The sequence below is a fragment of the Rana temporaria genome, chromosome 8 (genome assembly GCF_905171775.1).
Source record: "Rana temporaria chromosome 8, aRanTem1.1, whole genome shotgun sequence".
In the NCBI taxonomy this organism is placed as follows: Eukaryota; Metazoa; Chordata; class Amphibia; order Anura; family Ranidae; genus Rana; species Rana temporaria.
In genome coordinates, this window is record NC_053496.1 from 78,600,600 (window position 1) to 78,622,742 (window position 22,143).

Here is a 22,143-nt window from a genome sequence, read left to right on the forward strand (position 1 = left end):
AAACCGCAGAAAATTCTTGCGATGCCATTATATCTTAATGGCACCCCAAACTGCGATTGTTGGTTGATTTTGCCATGATTGTCCAGCGACAAATCACGCTACAATTGCGGCAAAAAACGCGACCGCAAATGCTCTTGACTCTATGCCATGTGCTTCTTTTGGAGCATTTGTGGAGTGTAGGGAGGCCCATTCAAATTAATGGTGCCGCTCCAAATACGATTAAATAAAAAACAAAAAAAAGCTAAAAAATAACATGAGTGGCTGAACCTGTTGCTGCAGATCGCTCAGGTATGAATAGAGCCTGAGCTTTGACAAAAAAAAATCTGGAAGCTTATTGGCACCAGATTTTGTACTCTCCAGTTTTAGTAAATAAACTCCGATGCCTAATAAGAGGACATGTCATTTTATTGCGTCAGATTGGTTTATCATAAAAGATGTTGTATGCTGTTAATCAATTAACAATGTCACATCTGACAAAGGCTATGTTTTCTTTTCCTTTTTTATATATTCTGAACTATAACACTCCTTCTCACTAAGTTCCAAATTACTGAGTGAAAGCTATGGCTCATTATCAATGTAATAGTAAAGGACTGCCATGGACAGCATATTACTCACAGCCATATTCAATATAAAATGCCCCTTGTCCAAACTCAGTTTCAGCAGACATTACATTTTCAGCGACTGCATTGTCTATGTACAATTCTGAGCAATTTTAAGTAAACGTGCTGAGAAAAATATGTAGACTGCCAATCCTTCTGAAAAATTATTAAGAGTTAAGAGTTCTAAAATTGCATGTGCTTGGTGCTCTTTCAAGATCAATGACTAAAAGTACTTATGCTGTTAAATCAGCATGCCAGCCAGGCAACTAGCATTATCAGAGGAAGTTAAGCAGTGACAGTTTATGTAATTATCTCAGTACAGGTTTCCATAAAATGAATGTTATGGGTGGGATTGTTGGCCCTTTCAATCATTGTGATGCAATCAGTGTCCAGATTTTCTCTAAAGTTTGCAAACACAAAATATAGAATGAATGATTTGCAAAGATTCATAATTGTTTGCATTTTAATGACTTTTCATTCCTAAACCATTCAAAGTAAGATTTTTCTGTACTCATTCATAAGTGTTTGATATTTTTCAAGAGAAAAACAACTGTTCAGGAAAAGTTACTGATTTATAAAACAAACATTGGCACACATTGCACGTGATGTCAGAAGGGGGCAGTGCCATTGAATTACATAGCGGGGTGGCCCTGCCTCTTGCCTATATAAGAAATGTCAAAGCACAGAGCAGGCATACGTCTCCCAGAAGATGAGAGTGGTTTTTTTTTGGGTCCGGCAGGTGGCGTGATTGATGATGGATTTACATTGAGTGACACTATTTTTTTAATTCTTTAGTAAGGGATTTGTCAAAAATCCTTGTCTCTTCTGTTTATTACTTTTGTACACTTTTGTGGTCTGAGAATGAGGGCATGTGGCCTGGTATGGTTCAGTAGGGGGAGAGGAGAGGGGGCCTAACCTGCCAGTCTGCGTGCCCGGGTAAGGGTCTGGTATGGATTCTTGGGGGTCCCCACACCATTTTTTTCTTTATTTTTTCAATACATGGGTGCCAGCTGTTGAAACCGTGATTCATTTTAAATAGGATCGGACTTGTTTATTTTCCTTTAAATGTAATTTTTGCTGTATCATGTTTTAAGCATGCTACAGATGTGCCACTTTACAGGCACATTAAGGGGACCCCCCAGGCACGATATTTAACCACTTCAATATGGGGCATTTTCACCCCTTTCCTGCCCAGGCCAATTTTCACGCTTTGAATAACAATTGCGCGGTCGTGCGACGTGGCTCCCAACCAAAATTGATGGCCTTTTTTTCCCACAAATAGAGCATTGTTTTGGTGGTATTTGATCATCTCTGTGTTTTTTTTTTGCGCTATAAACAAAAAAATACTGACAATTTTGAAAAAAATATATATATATTTTTACTTTTTGCTATAATAAATATCCCATTTTTATTTTTTTAACTATTTTGTTTTCAGTTTAGGCCGATACGTATTCTTCTACATATCTTTGGTAAAAAATGGTAATAAGCCTATATTGGTTGGTTTGAGCAAAAGTTATAGTGCCTACAAAATAGTGGATAGATTTGCGACATTTTTATTATTTGTTTTACTAGTATGGCGGTTATCTGCAATTTTTGTCAGGACTACGATATTACAGCGGACAGATCGGACACGTTTGACACTATTTTGGGACCATTCACATTTATACAGTGAACAGTGCTATAAATATGCACTGATTACTGTATAAATGTGACTGGCAGGGAAGGGGTTTACACTAGGTGGCGATCAAGGGGTTACATGTGTTCCCTAGAGAGTGATTCTTATTGTAGGGGGAGGGGACTGACTGGGGGAGGTAACCGATCAGTGTCCCTATGTACAAGGGACACACTATCGGTCTCCTCTCCCCGACAGGACGTGGATCTCTGTGTTCACACACAGAGATCCACGTCCCTGCCTCTGTGACGAGCAATCGCGGGTACCTGGTGGACATCACGGCTGCCGGACACGTGCATTGGGTCCTCAGTGATGTGGCGAGTGCACCACACTGCAGGAAACCCAGGATGTCATATGACGGCCGCCCAGAGGGACAAAGGGAAGTGGTTAAATGTATTTTTCATGTTTATTTTTGCACTTTCAGCATAATTAAAATCACTGCTCTTGAAAAAACAATTATTTAAAAAAAAAAATATATATATATATATATATATATATATATATATATATATATATATATATATATATATATTGATAAATGTCCCACAGGGCAGTACCCAGACCTCATACCCCTTTTATGGTCAATTACTATACAGTATCTCACAAAAGTGAGTACACCCCTCACATTTTTGGAAATATTTTATTATACATCTTCATATGACAACACTGAAGTAATTACACATTGCTACAATGTAAAGTAGTGAGTGTAAAGCTTGTATAACAGTTTACATTTGCTGTTCCCTCAAAATAATGCAACACACAGCCACTAATGTCTAAACCGCTGGCAACAAAAGTAAGTAACCCCCCAAGGAAAAATTTACAAATTGGGCCCAAATAGCCATTTTCCCTCTCCAGTGTCATGTGACTTGTTAGTGTTACAAGGTCTCAGATGTGAATGGGGAGCATTCTTCTTGTCTTCAGTTTGCTGTAAACAAGCAGACTACGGACATGGATTACTGAAACAATGTCCTGTGGTCTGATAAGATCAAGATAAACGTATTTGGTTCAGATGGTGTCAAGCGTGTGTGGCGGCAACCAGGTGAGGAGCACAAAGACAATTGTGTCTTGCCCACAGTCAAGCATTGTAATGGGAGTGTCATGGTTGGGGCTGCATGAGTGCTGCCAGCACTGAGGAGATACAGTTTATTGAGGGAACCATTAATGCCATACTGTGACATACTGAGACAGAGCATGATCCCCTCCCTTCAGAGATTGGGTCGCAGGGAAGTATTCCAATATGATAACGACTCCAAACACACCTCCAAGATGACCACTGCCTTGCTAAAGAAGCTGAGGGTAAAGGTGATGGACTGGCCAAGCATGTCTCCAGATCTAAATCCTATTGAGCATCTGTGGGGCATCCTTAAATGGAAGGTAAAGGAGAGCAAGGTCTCTAACATCCACCAGCTCCATGATGTCATCATAGAGAAGTGGAAGAGGACTACAGTGACAACCTGTGAAGCTCTGGTGAGCTCCATGCCCATGAGGCAGTGCTGAAAAATAATGGTGGCCACACAAAATATTGAAACTTTGAGTCCAGTTCGGACATGTTTACTTAGGGGTGTACTGATTTTTATTGCCAGCGGTTTGTGCATTAAGAGCTGTGTGAGTTATTTTGAAGACAGCAAATTTACACTGTTATACAGCTATACACTCACTACTTTACATTGTAGCAAAGTGTAATTTCTTCAGTGATGTCACATGAAAAGATATAATAAAATATTACAGAAATATTACAAAAATGTAAGGGGGTGTACTTACTTTTGTGAGATACTGTAAGCCTTCAAAACGGGCACTCTTGATTTTTTCTGTTCTGCTCCCTTAGGCCCCGTACACACGGTCGGACCGAACCGATGAGAATGAACCGAAGTTCAGTTTCATCGGACCAAACCGACCATCGGTCTGTATTCCTTCGGTCCAAAATTTTAAAACATGCTTCAAAACCGAACCAATGGACCGCTGCCCCATCGGACCAAACCGTTGGTTAGTACAGAAAAGCATCGGTTCAAAACCCGCGCATGCTCAGAATCAAGTCGACGCATGCTTGAAAGCATTGAACTTCGTTTTATTCAGCACGTCGTGTGTTTGACGTCACCGCGTTCTGACCCGATCGGATTTTGGACTGACGGTGTGTACACATATCAGGCCGTACGGCCACTTCAGAGGTGAACCGATGAAAATGGTCCGACGTACCAGTCACATCGGTTTGGTCCGACCGTGTGTACAAGGCCTTAGACGTCAATATGGTTCGTTGTTCAGGTTAGAATATTTCCCCTGTTTGAGAGTTCTGCATGCGAACCGAACAGGGGGGTGTTCGGCCCATTCCTACCAATGACTATGGCTAGCAAAGGAGGCCATTACAACATTACCAAATTGTAAAACATGCAATCCATATCACGGTGTATAAAGTTCATTGCTGTAGAACTTATTATGTATGTTAAACAAAAAAAAAGTTCATCTACTATGACTACGTCTTTTTGATAGAAAGCAGTAAGGCCACACTTTTGATTAGCATCACTGTCTGTGTTGATGGGGGAAATCAGAAAAATGTATTTCCTGCAAGCCATGGTTGCAGGAAAGACATTTGTTCTGTGTATGTGATTTGTTTAGTGATGTTGGCATTGATATACTGTATGAACACTGTTAGTTGTTCATTTAGTTACATTATACACTAATTTCTATGTTACCAACCCTTTGGGAGTTTCATGTTGAGGGATACTGCTACACTTCAATTTATAGGCTTAGTATTCCCACTACTTAAAACCCATACCACTGTTTCATTATAACAGGATATATTAACATAACACTGTTGACATTCAGTCTGGAAACACACAGGTAATACGGAGATAAGATTAATATCAAGGATTGTAACCATAAGTAGCACATAAGATTCTTATGTCCATTATACTGTACAGTATTACATAATTGATTTAGATCCCTTTGATTGTGTCATCCACTTGACAGATTCTGTAAAAGTCTATTACAGGTAAGGATATAATAAGTGGAACTTTGACAGGGCATTTAAAATCTAGACATGCAAAAAGTTGCTAATATTTGACTCATGGCTATTCCTCCTATATTCATGTTGATACTTAGAGCTGGTTCACACAGGGGCAACACGACTCTGGGCACGACTTTGCAAGGTGACTTCAGTGTGACTTTATCGTGACTTCAGCGCAACTTGGGGTGACTTCAAGTCACCTCCAGTACAGGCGGCTTTGCCAGTGGCCAATCAAACAGTAATCAGCTCTGTGGGAGGAAGGGGTTTGCCTGAGAAAACTAGATTCTCTTCCTGTAAAGTTTCTTCAGTTAAGACAGGGGATTCGACTTGGAAGCGACTTCCATTGAAATCAATGGGTACAAGTCGCCTAGAAGTTGCCTTGAAGTAGTACAAGAACCTTTTAGAAGGTGGAGCGACTTTAGTAGTGTGCATTAAGACGGCTCTCATTCACTTGCATGCAATTTATCACGTTGCGTGACTAGGGGCGACACAAGTTGCCCCCCAGGTTGCGGTAGTGTGAACCGACACATTTTAGAATTATTTTTTAGCCCTCTCTGTGAGAGAATACTTACTAGCTGGTCCATGATGTTATCCTCTAGGTACTCTCCTGCTCCCCTCGGGTGAGGGTCAGGCTTTTGAATTTATCTATGCAATGTATGGTTGAACATACTGTACATGTGTGTAAATATACAACTGTTTAAGAACACCACCAGTATGTGTTACTTATGCATTGATATTAATGTAAAATGTGTAACTCCTACCCCATCAGACAACTTGCATACTATGGCATATGGTAATTGCTCAATACGCTCAATATGCTGTAGATATATATCTTGGCATTAAAGTGTTTTGCCATGCTTGCACTTATACTGTATGAGTACGGCCAGTGTTGAGGAGTCTAAAATGATTATGCATATATATGATGCAACTATTACTTTATGTCAATGGCCAACTTTATCAGAGTGATTGTATATTATTGCTGATAATAGAGAGTGAAGAAAACGTAATGCCTTAGGAAATGGGAATTTGACTTCACAAATACATTCTATAGGCCTTTTCAGGATGGCACATGCTCTTTATTTTGTACAATAATAACACTTATTCCTGTTATTTTTTCACATTGTTCATGAGTGAGTGAGTAAGTGAGAAACTTATATAGCGCAACACATGCAAACTGAATCACCTTTGGCAAATGTTTTTTTAGAATGTAACCATACAAACTGAAGCCCTGTACAGACGATTGGTTTGTACGATGAAAACAGACAGATGGACTGTTTCCATCGGTCAAACAAATCGTGTGTGGGCCCCATCGTTTGTTTTCCATCAGTGAAAAAAAATAGAACATGTTTTCCATTTTTTCCTATGAATAAAAAAACGATAGAAAAAAACGATCGTCTGTGTGTAAGTCCATCGGTCAAAAATCCATGCATGCTCAGAAACAAGTCGACGCATGCTCAGAAGCATTGAACTGTATTTTTCTCAGCACGTCGTAGTGTTTTACGTTACCGCGTTTGGACACGGTCATTTTTTTGACTGATGGTGTGTAGGCAAGACTGATGAAAGTCAGCTTCATCGGATATCCGACAAAAAAAAACATTGGATTAGATTCCATCAGATATCCGATCGTGTGTACAGGGCTTTAAGTTCTGTTTTGCAGTACTTCTGTCCTGTCATTTTAATAATAATGTATGTTTAGGATGCATTATGTGTATAAGATTTGTGCTTTAAAAAAACAACATTATTAAAAACAAGGATAGTACTTCAAATAATGTGTGCTACCCTATTCTTATATGCTAAATTTAAAGAGAAGTATGACAGCAGGTTGCAAGGATCGATATACCAATTAAGTGACAAGATTACTCTAAAGATTAGCATACGGTTCAATAAAAAGAAGAAGGTGCTTCCTCATGCCTATTAGTAGTCGACAAGCTGCGATTTTTATTTATTTGGTTGCTCCCCACTGCTCTTTCTCTGAATGTGCTATTTAATACTCACGGTGCCTTCAAAACTGTAATGAGTATATATACCCCACACTGTTCAACAACTAAAATAAAAGGTACATTGGGAGGCTCAGGTAACTGAAAAAACACATCAAGAACAATCTTTACCACTCCGTGTGAATTGTTTGCTCAAAGTGAAAAACTGTTGTATGTCATAAATTATTTTCTTCTGAACTTTTATTCATTTAATATAGAAGCAAAGTATTGGCTTAAGCCAATGTATATCATGGCTAATTACCTGATTTGCCTACAATGAAAAAGATACACTTGATACTCTTCTGGCAGATTAAGAAATAATACTAGTTATAGATAATAGTAATATTAATAATAATAATAATAATAATAATAATAAAACCAGGGTTGCCAACTTTCAGTAAATTAATTTGATTTGATTATTTGTTAAGCGCCAAATACAGTTCATGAACTGCGCATAAGCGCTAGACAGACCAAATACATATACTGACATTCAAAAATAAGCATAGCAGATATCACATACAGGATAGATTAGTAATAAATAACAGCTGAGATAGCATAAGGAGGATCATCTAAACAGAGGGAAAAAAATGAAAAAGTTGAAGAAGCAGAATAACAGTCCACATTTAAATAAGCAGCAACAAGTCAGGGCGAGCTGATCAGCTGGTTAGTAGTAGATAGCACACGTCCCTTAACAGTTCGTAAAATCCGTACTTCTTGCATCTGTCCTTGAATGTCCATTAGGGACATTCATGGACAGATGCAACAATTATGGATATTACAAACTGAAAGTTGGAAACCCTGATACCTTAATTGCATAAAATTTCAAATATAGAAGCTAACCCCAACTACCAAGGTGCTTTTGTTGACGCAGTTGAACTTTAACCTGACTGCATTGACCTTAAATGGAAACCTCCACAAATAAAATAAGATTATACAAATTGGAATGCGAGAGCAAGAGGGGGCTGCACTTAGAAGAGGGGGCTGCACTCAGAAGGTTTTTTCATTTTAATACAGGGAATGCATTAAGGTAAAAAAACCTTCAGCTTTTAGAACCATTTTCACAGGTAAGCCATTGTTTAAATACAAACACAAAGTCTTTGCAGTTCTTCTGCATAATGGAACATTTCATTACTTCTCAATAACTTTACCATGATAAGAAGTCTGTAAAGAATCACATTAGATAATCTTTTCTACAGTAGCTCCCATTAATACTGATAATATAAAAGGGAAACCAATATAGTGTATAAAATGTAAAGTTTAGCAGTACAAAATGAATGACCTTTCTTGTTGCATTAAGTGTTATGTCAAAGTTGCGAAAGAGGTGGCAATCATTATATCCTAATGGATGTTTTCATTGTTAATTGATAGAATATGTGCTTAAAGGGAGAGTTCCAGGTGTTTTTAAAGTTTATTAAAAGTCAGCAGCTACAAAAAGTGTAGCTGCTGGCTTTTAACCTCCCTGGCGGTATGATTCTGTCTGGAATTACGTACCAAAAGCGGTACAATTATTTTGCAAGGAAATTTGGCGTTTTATACTGTAGGCCTGTAATTTTTAGAAATAACTCACTTAAATCTGACCAAGCAAGAGTCTTGTCGGCATCCCGGGTATGATTTTTTTTTAAAATAAAATTATAAATTATAATATAATAAATAATTATAATTAATTATAACAAATAATAATATAATTATAATAAAAATTATTCAATAATGTAATCAACTCAAAATCACTGAAATTTGCTCAGTTGCAGAATGGTCGCTGTCATTATTTTATTTTTTTTATGACGAATTTCCCCACAAATCGCTATCGCACATTTCTGCAAGTGATTATAATTTATTATCGCTGGTTTCTAGCTGATCTAAAACCATTTTTGACATAAAGGGACACTTTTGGACAATCTACAGTTTTTAGGCAGAAAGAACAGTTTTTATTATATAAAAGTGCATGTAGGACACTGGGCAGACCACTAGGGACAAGGGGGTGTGTATTTTTTACATACAGTACTGTAATCTATAAGATTACAGTATACTGTATGTAAAGTGTTTGTTTACTTTTTTGAATTTGGCGACGTTCGGAGATCGGCGGCACACGGGGACACTGTGAATCGAGCGAGGAGGTCCCGCTCGCTCACACAGTGGGGTGGCATCGCTGGATCCAGGGACAAGGTAAGTAACTTGCCTGTGGATCCAGCGAGAAGGTAAGCCGCGCCGCTGCACACTCTGCACGTCCAGCCCGAGCGTGACTCGGGGTTACCGATCCTAACATGAAAAACCAACCCCGAGTCACGCTCAGGTTTACCACCAAAGGGGGTTAATAAACATGCACTCACCTGCTCCATTGTCCAGCGATGCGCCGGCCGGAGCTCCGCTCCTCTCCCCCCTCTCCGGCCGGCGTCCTCATTGTTAGTGTGGGCACCTGGCCGTGACAGCTTTCGGCTTCACGGCCGGGCACTCACTGCGCATACGTGAGCGGCGCTGCGCACTGTGATTGGTCAGGCAATCGCCTGGGACCTGTCACGTGTCCCAGGTGATCGCCTATAGGGAGGGGCCGCCAAAAGGCGATATGACATATCGCCTTAGCTGCCCCTGGGCGGAAGGAGGAAGTGTGACAGGATGTCCCACTCCTCCTGAAATCCCCACTCCCCCACAAAAAAATGACATGCCAAATGTGGCATGTAAGGGGGTGAGGAGTGGATTAAGCGGAAGTTCCACTTTTGGGTGGAACTCCGTTTTAATAAACATCTCTACTGGAGAAAATATATAGACTTCTAGCTCTGAAAACTGTTTTTAAAATGCAAGTTGTCATGCTAACGATTAATGATTTCTAAGTTACTGACCCTGAACAAGTATGAACATAAGGAGTACGGAATGTATTTGTTGCACACTTGCTCTGGGTCAGTGATTCAAAGTACTGATATTAGAGACAGAGACAACTAGCATTTCCAAAAAAGGTCAGCAATGTAATCCTACTATTTCTCTCACCATAGGTTTCTTTTAAAGTGTTACTAAAACTCAAACTCAAAATTAAGGTTTCCATGAAGAGAAAAAGTTAGATACTCAGATCTCCATCCACAGGTTGTCTGTGCCACTGATTCCTGCATGAATTAATTTTAGGGGAAAAGTTACTTTAACCACATCAATACAGGGCACTTATACACCCTTCCTGCCCAGACCAATTTTCAGCTTTCAGTGCTCTTGCACTTTGAATGCCAATTACTCTGTCATGCAACACTGTACCCAAACAAAATTTTATAATGTTTTCCACACAAATAGAGAGCTTTATTTCATTGGTATTTAATGACCACTGTGTTTTAAAATTTTTGCGACAGAATTGAAAAAAGAGCAATATTTTGAAAAAAAAAATAATTTTTGTGATAAAATTTAGCAAATAAATAATTTTTGTTCATAAATTCGGGCCCAAATTTATACTGCTACATATCTTTGGTTAAAAAATAACCTAAATAGGTGTATATTATTTGGTCTGTGTGAAAGTTATAGTCTACAAGCTATGGTGCAAATTATTGAAAGATGGTCTATATCATTTCTTGAGGCCCTGAAATGTCAGCATAGTACAAATACCCCCCATATGACCTATTTTAGAAATGTAGATAGTCCAATGTATTTAGTAAGAGGCATGGCAAGATTTTTGAAGTTGTAATTTTTTCCCACAATTCTTGGGAAAATTAAGAAATTATTATTATTCTTTTTACACAAAATTTTCATAATAACAAGTTATTTCTCACACACAGCATATGCATACTTCCAATTACACCCCAAAATACATTCTGGTACTCCTCCTGAGTATGGCAATACCACATGTGTGTGATTTTTTCACAGCCTGGCCACATTCAGAGGTCCAACATGCAGGGAGCACCGTCAGGGTTTCTAGGAGCATAAATTACACATAACATTTTCTAACAGCCTATTACAATTTTGAAGGCCCTGGAGCACTAGGACAATAGAATTACCCACAAAGTGATCCCATTTTGGAAAGCAAACACCCCAGCATATATTTCCTATGAGGCATAATGAGTCTTTTGAATGGTTAATTTTTTTTCAAAAGTCTTCGAAAAATGTCTTTTACACAAAGTGGTCAATTTATAAGATATTTTTAACACATAGCATGTACCTAGCAAAAAATACACCCCAAAAAACACTCTGCTACTACTCCCAATTATGGCGATACCAAATGTGTGAGACTTTTACTCAGTCTGGCCACATACAGTAGGTGATATTGTGTCAATCTCGCTCCTTTTCTTGGCGAAATTGACCACCTACGAGCCCGGGACACCGGAGCATGCTGGTACTGTGACATCATAAGAGGCCTATATACATCGTTGCGCACCGCACACCCGGCATTACAGCGAGAGGGAACGCCGAGTCAACATCGGAAGAAAAGAAGAGGGAAGAAGGCGACGAAGGCAGCGAGGACTGGCCGCCACTAGTAAAATAGCTTCAAAGAAGATAGCGGCGGCCAGCCCTGAAGAAGGCACCGGAGAGCGAGTGGGAGAAGAACCGGGGAGCGCCGAGACGACACCGGAGAGCAGAATAAGAGAGCAGAGAAGACTAAAGACGACCCCCCGAAGTCAGAAGGAGACCCCCGGAGAGCGGAGAAGACCCCCGGAGCTGACTAATAATTGTTTTTAAAAACCTGTGTTGTGTGTTTCTTTTTTTGACAATTTCCTCCAGGTGAATGGGTAGGGGTACAATGTACCCCATACTCATTCACCTAGGGTGGGGGGGGGGGCAGTATCTGGGGGCCCCCTTATTAAAGGGGGCTCCCGGATTCCAATAAGCCCCCCGCCCGCAGACCCCGACAACCAATGTCTAGGGTTGTCAGGAAGAGGCCCTGTCCTTATCAACATGGGGACAGGGTGCTTTGGCGTGCCCCCCTGCCCCAAAGCACCCACCATGTTGAGGGCATGCAGCCTGGTACGGCTCGGGGCGGGCGCTTGCTCATCCCCACTCCTTTCCTGACCGGCCGAGTGGCGTTCTCGCATACGGGTCTGGTATGGATTGTGGGGGAACCCCCACACAGTTTTTTCGACGTAGGGGGATTCTCCTTACAATCCACACCAGACCTAAGTGCCTGATATGCTCCTGGAGGGGCCGTTTTTTTATTTAAAATTTGGCGTGGAGTTCCCCCTCATGATTCATACCAAACACGGCATCTAGAATTGGCGGGAATCCAAGTCGGATCCCCGTCGCATCTATGTCGCGCTCGCTGGAATGTTCTTTTCCTATTTCAGAGAGTGCGAGATGTCGGCACCCTGTCGCTGAGAACCAGCGCGATGCTGTCGTGCTGGAAACACATTCTCGTGGACAGGTACTGTAGAGAGGCCCAACATGCAGGGAGCACCGTCAGGCGTTCTAGGAGCATAAATTACACATAACATTTCCTAACAACCTATTACACTTTTGAAGGCCTGGAGCATCAGGACAATGGAATTACCCACACAATGACCCAAATTTTGGAAAGCAAACACCCCAACATATATTCTTTGAGGAATAATGAGTCTGTTGAAAATGTCATTTTTTTCAAAAAGTTTTTGGGAAACGTGGAAATCAAATAGAAACCTCTTTTTTTTTCCAACACAAAGTTGTCAATTTATAAGATATTTCTAACACATAGCATGTACATAGCAAAAATCCCCCCTCAAAATACATTCAGCTACTTCTCCCGAGTATGGTGATACCACATGTGTGAGACTTTTACACAGCCTTGCCACATAAAGAGGCCCAACATATGCAGGGAGCACCATTAGGCGTTCTAGGAGCTTAAATTGCACATTTCATTTCCTGACTACCTATCACACTTTTGAAGGTCCTAGAGCACCAGTACAATGGAAACACCCACAAAATGACCACATTTTGAAAAGAAAACACAGGTACTTGGGTACTCTGATGATCTGGTGACAGGTACTCTGATGGGCTGGAGACAGGTACTCATGTACTGCGATGGGCTGGTGACAGGTACTCTGATGGGCTGGAGACAGGTACTCATGTACTGCGATGGGCTGGTGACAGGTACTTGGGTACTCTGATGGGCTGGTGACAGGTACTCTGATGGGCTGGTGACAGGTACTCGGGAACTCTAAAGGGCTGGTGACAAGTACTCGGGTACTCTAATGAGCTGGTGACAGGTACTCTGGAACTCTAATGGGCTGGTGACAGGTACTCGGGTACTCTGATGGGCTGGTGGCAGGTACTCAGTTAGGGAAACAGTGTGCATATTTACACAAATGTTCCTCCAGCACTCGAGAAAAGCAAAACAAGCAGCTCGGGTTTTTCGCTGGTGCTGTCCCCAGCAGAAATTCCTGTTCATCACTAAATGGTTGAATGACAACATGCACCATTCAAACAGAAGGCTTAAAGTGTTACTAAACCTAAAAATGTTTTTTTACCATAATGCATTGCTTGATTTTCAATTTCGATGTACCCCTCCTTCCCTGTGTGAAGAGTAAGAAAGGGGAGAGGAGATCATCACTGTGCATGGCTACATCTATTCTCCCCTTACTTCCTCTTCACACAGCATTCGAGAAGCAGCAGGAGCCATTGGCTCTTTCTGCTGTCAATCAAATGTAGTAAAGAGGAAGTAGGGGGCGAGCCTAAGTCCCGATGTGTAAGTCTATGGATCGCGGCTTCATAGACACATAGGTCAGGCGTGCGCAAACTACGTTTATCCCCATAGCAAGCGGTTAGCTATGGTTGTCATAAAAGGAGGAGCCAAGATCACCGCCAGAAGAGGAGTATCGGAGCCACTCTGTGCAATACCACTGCACAGAGCAGGTAAGTATAACATGTTTGTTATTTTAATTTAAAAAAAATCAGACTTTAGTATTCACATATTGTGAATGCAGGGTGTCATAAGGGTGTGTCTCTGTGTTGCTCTGCAATAACAGTTTAATGGCGCAGAGAGCTGTTCTGACTTTACTATGTCCCACTCTGTATTATTAAGAACCACCCACCGCTGAAGAAGAGGATATCACATGAACACCCTGAAGACTTCTGGAAAGTATTAAAAAATAAATCATAAAATACACACTGGGGCCTCTAGGGAGAAAGGGGAGCCAATTAGCGTGTAGGGGGTGGGAACCCGGACCTTTAAATACAGATGCATTATCTGAATAAAAAAATAAATTATATCAAATCCCCATTCACACAACTCAATTTGCATCTCACTAAAAATAAGGAAGTTAAAGCACAAAATTGTAGTTTACACATTATGTTGGCGAAATGTAGGTGGCAGCAAGACCAACAAATGTTAGACAATAGTTGTGATTGTTTTAATTATTATTCCAAATATCTGAAGAACCAGTACAACTTTGTTTACATAACCTTGAAAATTCAATTTTACTAGATGCCAACAGGAATCCACTAAATCTAAAATATAATCAGCACTATGACATCTGTAGGTCTTATGATATAGAGCAGTAACAAAATTTTACCTATTGCAGAATGTGATATATTGCGACAATGAAACACTCTTTCCAGCAGTGACTTTTCAATTATAAACAGGTCAACACCTACGAAGAACCAGACCAAGTAAGACATCCAAAATAATGTCAACCCTTTTTTCCATTATTGCTTAACAAAAGGAAGGAATGATATCCTACATCAACCTGCTTAATTTCCCCACACATATGTAAAAGAAAGAATCTCAGTGTATCAAAATAAGCCCTACATTTTTCCTGAGGTTTTGAACATTAAGTGGCACATAAATACATAGGTACTTGCAAAGGTGGCTGAACTAGGTGAAGCTCAAGAGAGCACACATAGCAAGACACAACATAGCACAGAAGTGCAGTGGCAGATGTCCACAGATTCTTTATTTTAGAGAATGTTAAAACAACTATGTTTACTGGTTGTCAAGATATGATTTGAATGAGACAGTATTGCAGTAAAGTTAAAACCCTCTATGAGTAGTGCCAGACCACCCTCTACAGAAGGAGCAGTGTTAAGAAAAGTGCATCCAGCGGTTTAAGGAATGCCATACTGTTTACCATGCACATTTTTAATAACTGCCATATAAAGTATATATAGTGTCTTAATGTATGATCTTTCAAAGGGAATACTTTTTCTGGAGACATTCCCTCACATTAGAAAGATTTCCTTTTACTTCCTGTTAAGTCTAAAAGACAAAAGGGAAATCTCTATAATGAGACACAAATAGTACAAAAAACTGACTGTGGTCTTAACACATCCCTACTTTATTCAAAATGAAAAACGTGTGAGCTTTAGATATATTTTAATGAGTAAAGCATCCACAACTGATAAGTGCCCAGACGGCAGAGGAATACTTAAACGATATTGAAACCTGTACAATAACGTGTCTTGTTAAAAATACAAATTGCCGTTCTGACCAGAATATCAAGTAACCAATGCACTATAAATCAGGTTCACTAAAAAGGAGTGCAGTCTGCTCACATAGTTTATAATAAAAACATATTTGCCATTCTGAAGCTTCTCTCCAACCACATTGCATATTATTATACTGTTCTTGCCAAATCAGCTGCAGAAATTTACCTCCATTGAGTCTGGCTGCAACCATTTTAACTGTGGGCAGCTGAAGCTGCTGCCTGTTCACTTCCTAGAATTACACAGTCAGACAGAGGCACACCCTCAGCTCTGCAGTCATGCAGCTCTTATTGGCCCTCTTATGACTCACCCCTCTTCCCTACCAGGCAAGAGAGAACTGTGCATAATGTCATAGGCCTAGGCTTTTTAGCAGTCAAGAAACAGGAAGTGGTTTCTTGTGAAAAAAAAAGAAACAGGAAGTGGGCTGTATAATGCATTTACTGGCAGAAAAAAAAATGTTTTATTATCCAAAGCTAAAACAACATGGGCAGAAGATTTAATACATGGAAAGTTGAAAAAAATGACTGACCCTGGGTTCACACTAGTGCGAAGCGAGAACCAGCGGGTTTCCAGCGCCAGTTTTCGGCATCGCTCCTCTCCCACAGGCAGTTGTGGTGTGGGTGCGAATCACATAAGATCTCTGAGATCGCACTAGTGTGGACCCAGGCTCAAGGTCCACTTTAAGTACATGTGCTGTGTTGCATAGCTGCCTCTCCTACAAAAATTAAAATTCATCTGGCTATAACAAACTGAAAAAATCTGGTATGTTAGTTTATGGGGTATTTGACAAATCACATTTACAGCATGTCACAAAAGTGAGAATCCCCCCCCCTATCATTTCTGTAAATATTTTATTATATCTTTTCATCTTTGAAGAAATGACACTTTGCTTGCATAACAGTGCAAATTTGCTGTCCCCTCAAAAAAACTCAACACACAACCATTAATGTCTAAAATGCTGGCAACAAAAGTGAGAACACCCCTAAGTGAAAATGTCCAAATTGGGCCCAATCAGCCATTTTCCTTCCCTGATGTCATGTGACTCGTTTGTGTTACACGGTCTTAGGTGTGAATGGGGAGCAGGTGTGTTAAATTCTGTGTGATCACTCTCACGCTCTCATACTGCTCACTGGAAGTTCAACATGGCACCTCATGGCAAAGAACTCTCTGAGGATTTGAAAAAATGAATTGTTGCTCTACATAAAGACGGCCTAGGCTATTGGAGGTTTCCCAAGACCCTAAAACTGAGCTGTAGCACAGTGGCCAAGACCATACAGTGGACAGGTTCCACTCAGAACAGGCCTTGCCATGGTCGACCAAAAAAGTTGAGTGCACATGCTCAGCGTCATCTAACATCCACCAGCTCCGTGATGTCGTCATGGAGGAGTAAAAGAGGACTCCAGTGGCAACTTGTGAAGCTCTGGTGAACTCCGTGCCCAAGAGGGTTAAGGCAGTGCTGGAAAATAATGGAGGCCACACAAAATATTGACACTTTGGGTCCAATTTGGACATTTTCACTTAGGGGTGTACTCATTTTTGTTGCCAGCGGTTTAGAAATTAATGGCTGCAAATTGAGTTATTTTAAGGGGACAGCACATTTTTACTGTTATACAAGCTGTACACCCACTACTTTACATTGTAGCAAAATGTCATCTCTTCAGTGTTGTCACATGAAAACATATAATAAAATATTTCCAAAAATGTGAGGGGTGTACTCACATTTGTGAGATACTGTAAGATAGACATTGAATTGTATACCTGTTGACCAATATCTGCAATTTCAGCAAAATGTACTGTGTACACAGCACAATAGGACACAATTGGGTAGCCAATTGGGGGCATTTAAGGCTATTTATGGCTAATTGTTGTTGAATTGTTCAAGCATATTTTTAAAAATCAGATTAGCTTTGTTCATGATCTGTAGTCATCTCCAACATTTTCCTGATACCAGACAGATCTATTTGAATGCGTCTCTACAGAATGTCCAGATGTAGTCTTTGTTTGCTGGTAACCCATTTCAGCAATATAATGAACATTAATTTCAAGGTTTGCAATGGTTGCGGAAAGTTATATAATATTTTACGTGGATGCATGCATAAAGAATAATAAAGTGTAGCACTAAATGCCCAAGTCAAGAAAATGGTAATAACAACCTGACTATGGAAATTGATGTTGGGGTGTGAAACCCTAAGTGGTGAGGTTCACTGTGAATGTGAAAACAATATCAAATTACAGTGCAAACTAAAAACTAAACTTAATACATATGAGTGTTTTAAAGTCCATATAGAAAACAGGTAAGAGTCCACTGTGTATCTACACAAAGACACATGTGAAAAAACCCTGGAAACTTCTAAGCAGTATGCTGACATCCAGATAGTGAACGTGGACTGTTATTGAAAGTGAGGTAACCCACCACCGATGGAAATGCAAGCTTACCGGATGGTTTGAACTCAGGGGGTTTCGTGAGTCAAACAAGGCTTGTGTTATCAACCGACAAACAGGGAGGAAACTTTGAAATCCTCAGTGGCTAGACCCTATGACATCCAGATACTTGTAGGATCACAATCCCCATGGAAGGATGATTCAATAATGGACGGTATCAAATTCTCATCATATAATATTTTACGTAGATGTATGCATAGAATTTATACTGCCATAGCTAAAAAAAGACAGTTATAACAGAACATTCCTTCCTAATCTCACTCAGATCTCAATACCATGCGGGCATATCACAATGTCATTACAACAGCTGCCATCTACAGATATGTATATAGTTAGCTTTGCCAACCTAAAGGTAGCAGGGTCTTTTAATTAAATTAGGCATTACATCAAAGTTTCTTGCTTAGAGGACATTATATAGCAAGTACTCTGAATTTTTTAAGCAGCATTAAACCCAAAAACAAAAATATAATATTTAACAATTTTTAAATGTATTGGCTGCATTCATTTTCTTATTTTCAGGCTTTTTTCTTATATTTCCACATGGTGATACTGCTAGTAACACTACCTGTGTTATCAATCTGAGGATTTAGATGGACTTGACTAACAAATTAGAGCCAAACTCCAGCTGAATAACAGCTGACTATTATAAACAACTATTGTCAGTGTTAAAGCAGGACTAAAAGCAACATTAAAAACTTTTGAGCAGGTAGGCGTTTTATCACAGAAGAGACATGCAATGTTTTTTCTGCAATAAACTAAACCTACCTGCATACTTGAAGCATGGTCCAGGTGCATGCACAGGGGTTATGTCATCCAAAGTTGGCCAATTAATGTGAGTGAGGAGAAGAGAAGATGGGTAGAAGACACCAGCATTGGCAAGGAGTCCCTTGCAGACTTTTAACCAATAGAGAGGAAATGGGTATAATGCATTTTGTTCCACTTTAAATTGTTTGTTTCAACCTAGTCTGTTAATGGAATCTGAAAAATATCAGACTTATTGGCAGAATCATCAGGTAAAAATAAATGCAACATAAAAAATAAAATTGAAAGATGCTAAAAGAGACAATAGAACACTTAAAAATCACCTTTTTAAAACTAAATAGTGTTATAATATATATGAACATACTTTACCATACAAATAATAAATCTAAACGTATTTTTTTTTAAAGTTATGGTCAATTTACTCTCAAAATCCAGTCTGGCTGAATTATACAGGAAATCAAACTTCATAGCTGAGGGGCAAAACAGTGTCTAATTATGGCATTTATATAGTAAAAACTCCAAAGGGTTTCAAAGCTGAGAAGTTCATTAAACAGAAAAAATAAGCTTTTTGGGAAGCCTGTGTAAATGTTGAATTTTACATAAATGCTACATCAAGATACAAATCATAGTGCTTTATGAGACATAACAAGTATCAACTCAAATATTTAAACTCCAATATGTCGAAACAGAGGGATATTTAGGAAACTAATATACAGTGACAATTTATGGTTTGTGTATTGTTTTAAATGATAGAAGTTATGCTGCATTTCTGAATATACGTACTGTGCTATTATGTGTGTATCTATTATTTTGACATCAATTCACATTTTTATCTTTCAGACAGCAACTTAACTAGGTACAGAAGAATGACAAATCTAAGGTAAATGTACAACAACTGGAGAAACTCACAGTGTAGTTTTAAAAAATAACTAAATTGTTCTATTAAATTACTTAAGTTACTAAGGGCCAAATCCACAAAAGGGATACGACGGCGTAACTGCTGTTACTCCGTTGTATCCCTGTTCCTAACTATGGAACTGATCCACAGAATCAGTTTTCCATAGTTAGGGAGAAGATCTGGCATGTGTAAGGGACTTACACTGACGGGTCTTAGGATGCAGTACCGCATCCGCCGCTGGGGGCATTTCGTGTCGAAATGCCGCCTCGGGTATGCAAATTAGCACTTACGGAGATCCACAAAGCTTTTCAGCATCGTTTTTTCTCCGCAAGTTTTAGTTTGCATACGCAAAATTAGGGCTGCTTTTACAAGGTGTAAAGTTAGTACACCATGTAAAGGCAGACCTTTCTGTCCAGCGACGCGATTTTTTTTTAATTTTTTTTTCCCGCCGTATTTTTTTTTCCCGACGCAACTTTATTGACCCGTCGCAATCCACAAAGCTCGGCGTAACGTAATTTCGCGCTTTGCACGTCGGGAAAATGACGTCACGAGCATGCGCAGTACGGCCGGCGCGGGAGCACGCCTCATTTAAATGGGAATCGCCCCCATTTGAAGAGGAACGCCTTGCGACGGCGGAATTTAAGTTACACAGCCCAAAATTTCTAGGTAAGTGCTTTGTGGATCGGGCACTTAGGTAGAAATTTTAAGGCAGTGTAACTTAAATGGAAAAATTTACGTTAGGCACGATCTTTGTGGATTTGGCCCTAATACTGTAACAGAATATTCCACCTTTTCTTTCTTTCAGTACACAAGACCAAAGTTCCTTATAAAATGCAACCTACCACAGTAACCACATGGTAATTAGCATCTGAAAGAATGGTTGGATATTATCACTGTGGAGTTTGTTGTATTCTGGTTATCTGTCAGATTCTATGTTGATGAAATTATCCATCTGAATATTCACCTTTTTCCTCAAAGCGGAGTTCCAGCCACCTGTAACAAAAAAGTTAGAAGTCAGCAGCTACAAAAACTGTAGCTGCTGACTTTTTTTTAAAAAGCCACTCAGCTGTCCCACGATCCAGCGGTGTGCTCACCCCAGTCAGTCTCACCCGCTGTCTTCGGTCCCCGGCAACGGCATCGGCATCTTCACTATGAGCACCCGGCTGTGACAGGTTGCGGTTTTACAGCCGGGTGCCCACTACACATGCGCGAGTCGCGCCGCGCATTGTGAATGGTGGATGCACTCTTCTGCGCTCAGAGAACAAGAGGAAAACACGTACCTGTCAAAATTGGGTACCTGCTCTCCACCTGCTCTTTAAAAGTGGCATCTGTTCAAGAGGGGTGGGGGATGAGTCCTTAAAGCGTAACTTCTCCTTTTGGACGTAGCTCCGTTTTAAAGACACTAAGGCTGGATTCACACTTGTGCGGTGCAAGGAGATAAGAGAGCTGTTCAGCAGATCATCTCCTTTTTAGCTGCGAATTTGGAGACCTGGGAAAGGGGAGGGGGGAAGTGTATTGAGGAGAATGAGAGAAATCCTGTTGAGAAATGAACACATCTGTGAATCAGATATGTGCCCATAGAAGATAATGCGCCTGAATTCGCACCTGAGCCACACCGCAATGCCTAGAAAATGCACACGTTGTTTGGGAAATGGGAATGCATCACACATATCTGAACCAGCCACAAAAAAATCAATGTATTTTATAATGTTATGCGAATTGAATGCGGTTTAAGCCACACTCAATTCGCATAGGTGTGAACCCGGCCTAAAGGAAAACTATATCAGATTAGCAGATCATAGATCATAGTTTGCTCTCAGCCCATACACTGAAAAACAACTATCAAATTCTAAAAGGAAGTTCACTTAGTAAAACATATATAAATCTACATTTACTATGTATCTTTTCATTGACAAGAGAAAACCATTATTAGAGAGAAGATCACCGCTCAAGGTAGGTCTATTGTAGGGTCGTTTCAAAAATATATAGGACTCCAAGGGTGCAGGCAATGCACTAAGGCAAATATTGGTAAAAAGATGAGGGATGGACAGCCGCACTCCAAACCAAACAGGTTGTCTTTATTCAAATCAACAGCAAGAACACAGCAGATCACAGCAATAGGAACAGGAGAATACCGACGTGTCGCACTGGCTTCAGTGCTTATTCATGGCTGAATAAGCCATGAATAAGCACTGAAGCCAGTGCGAAACGTCGGTATTCTCCTGTTCCTATTGCTGTGATCTGCTGTGTTCTTGCTGTTGATTTGAATAAAGACAACCTGTTTGGTTTGGAGTGCGGCTGTCCATCCCTCATCTTTTTACCAATAGAAAACCATTATTCTTTAAGCAGACCTAAGTTCAGATATATTTCATGTTAAAGAGACACTGTCACTTTTGTCATGGTTTTGTCAAGGGCTTCCCCCAACCTACTTATACTCA

The 22,143-nt window shown here is 40.0% G+C and overlaps 1 protein-coding gene across 6 annotated transcripts in view; it reads right to left on the reverse strand.

The window, feature by feature from the left end:
• PCDH15 (protocadherin related 15) overlaps positions 1-22,143 on the reverse strand; it is a 1,266,541-nt gene that overhangs the window by 946,339 nt on the left and 298,059 nt on the right. The window lies entirely within an intron of this gene.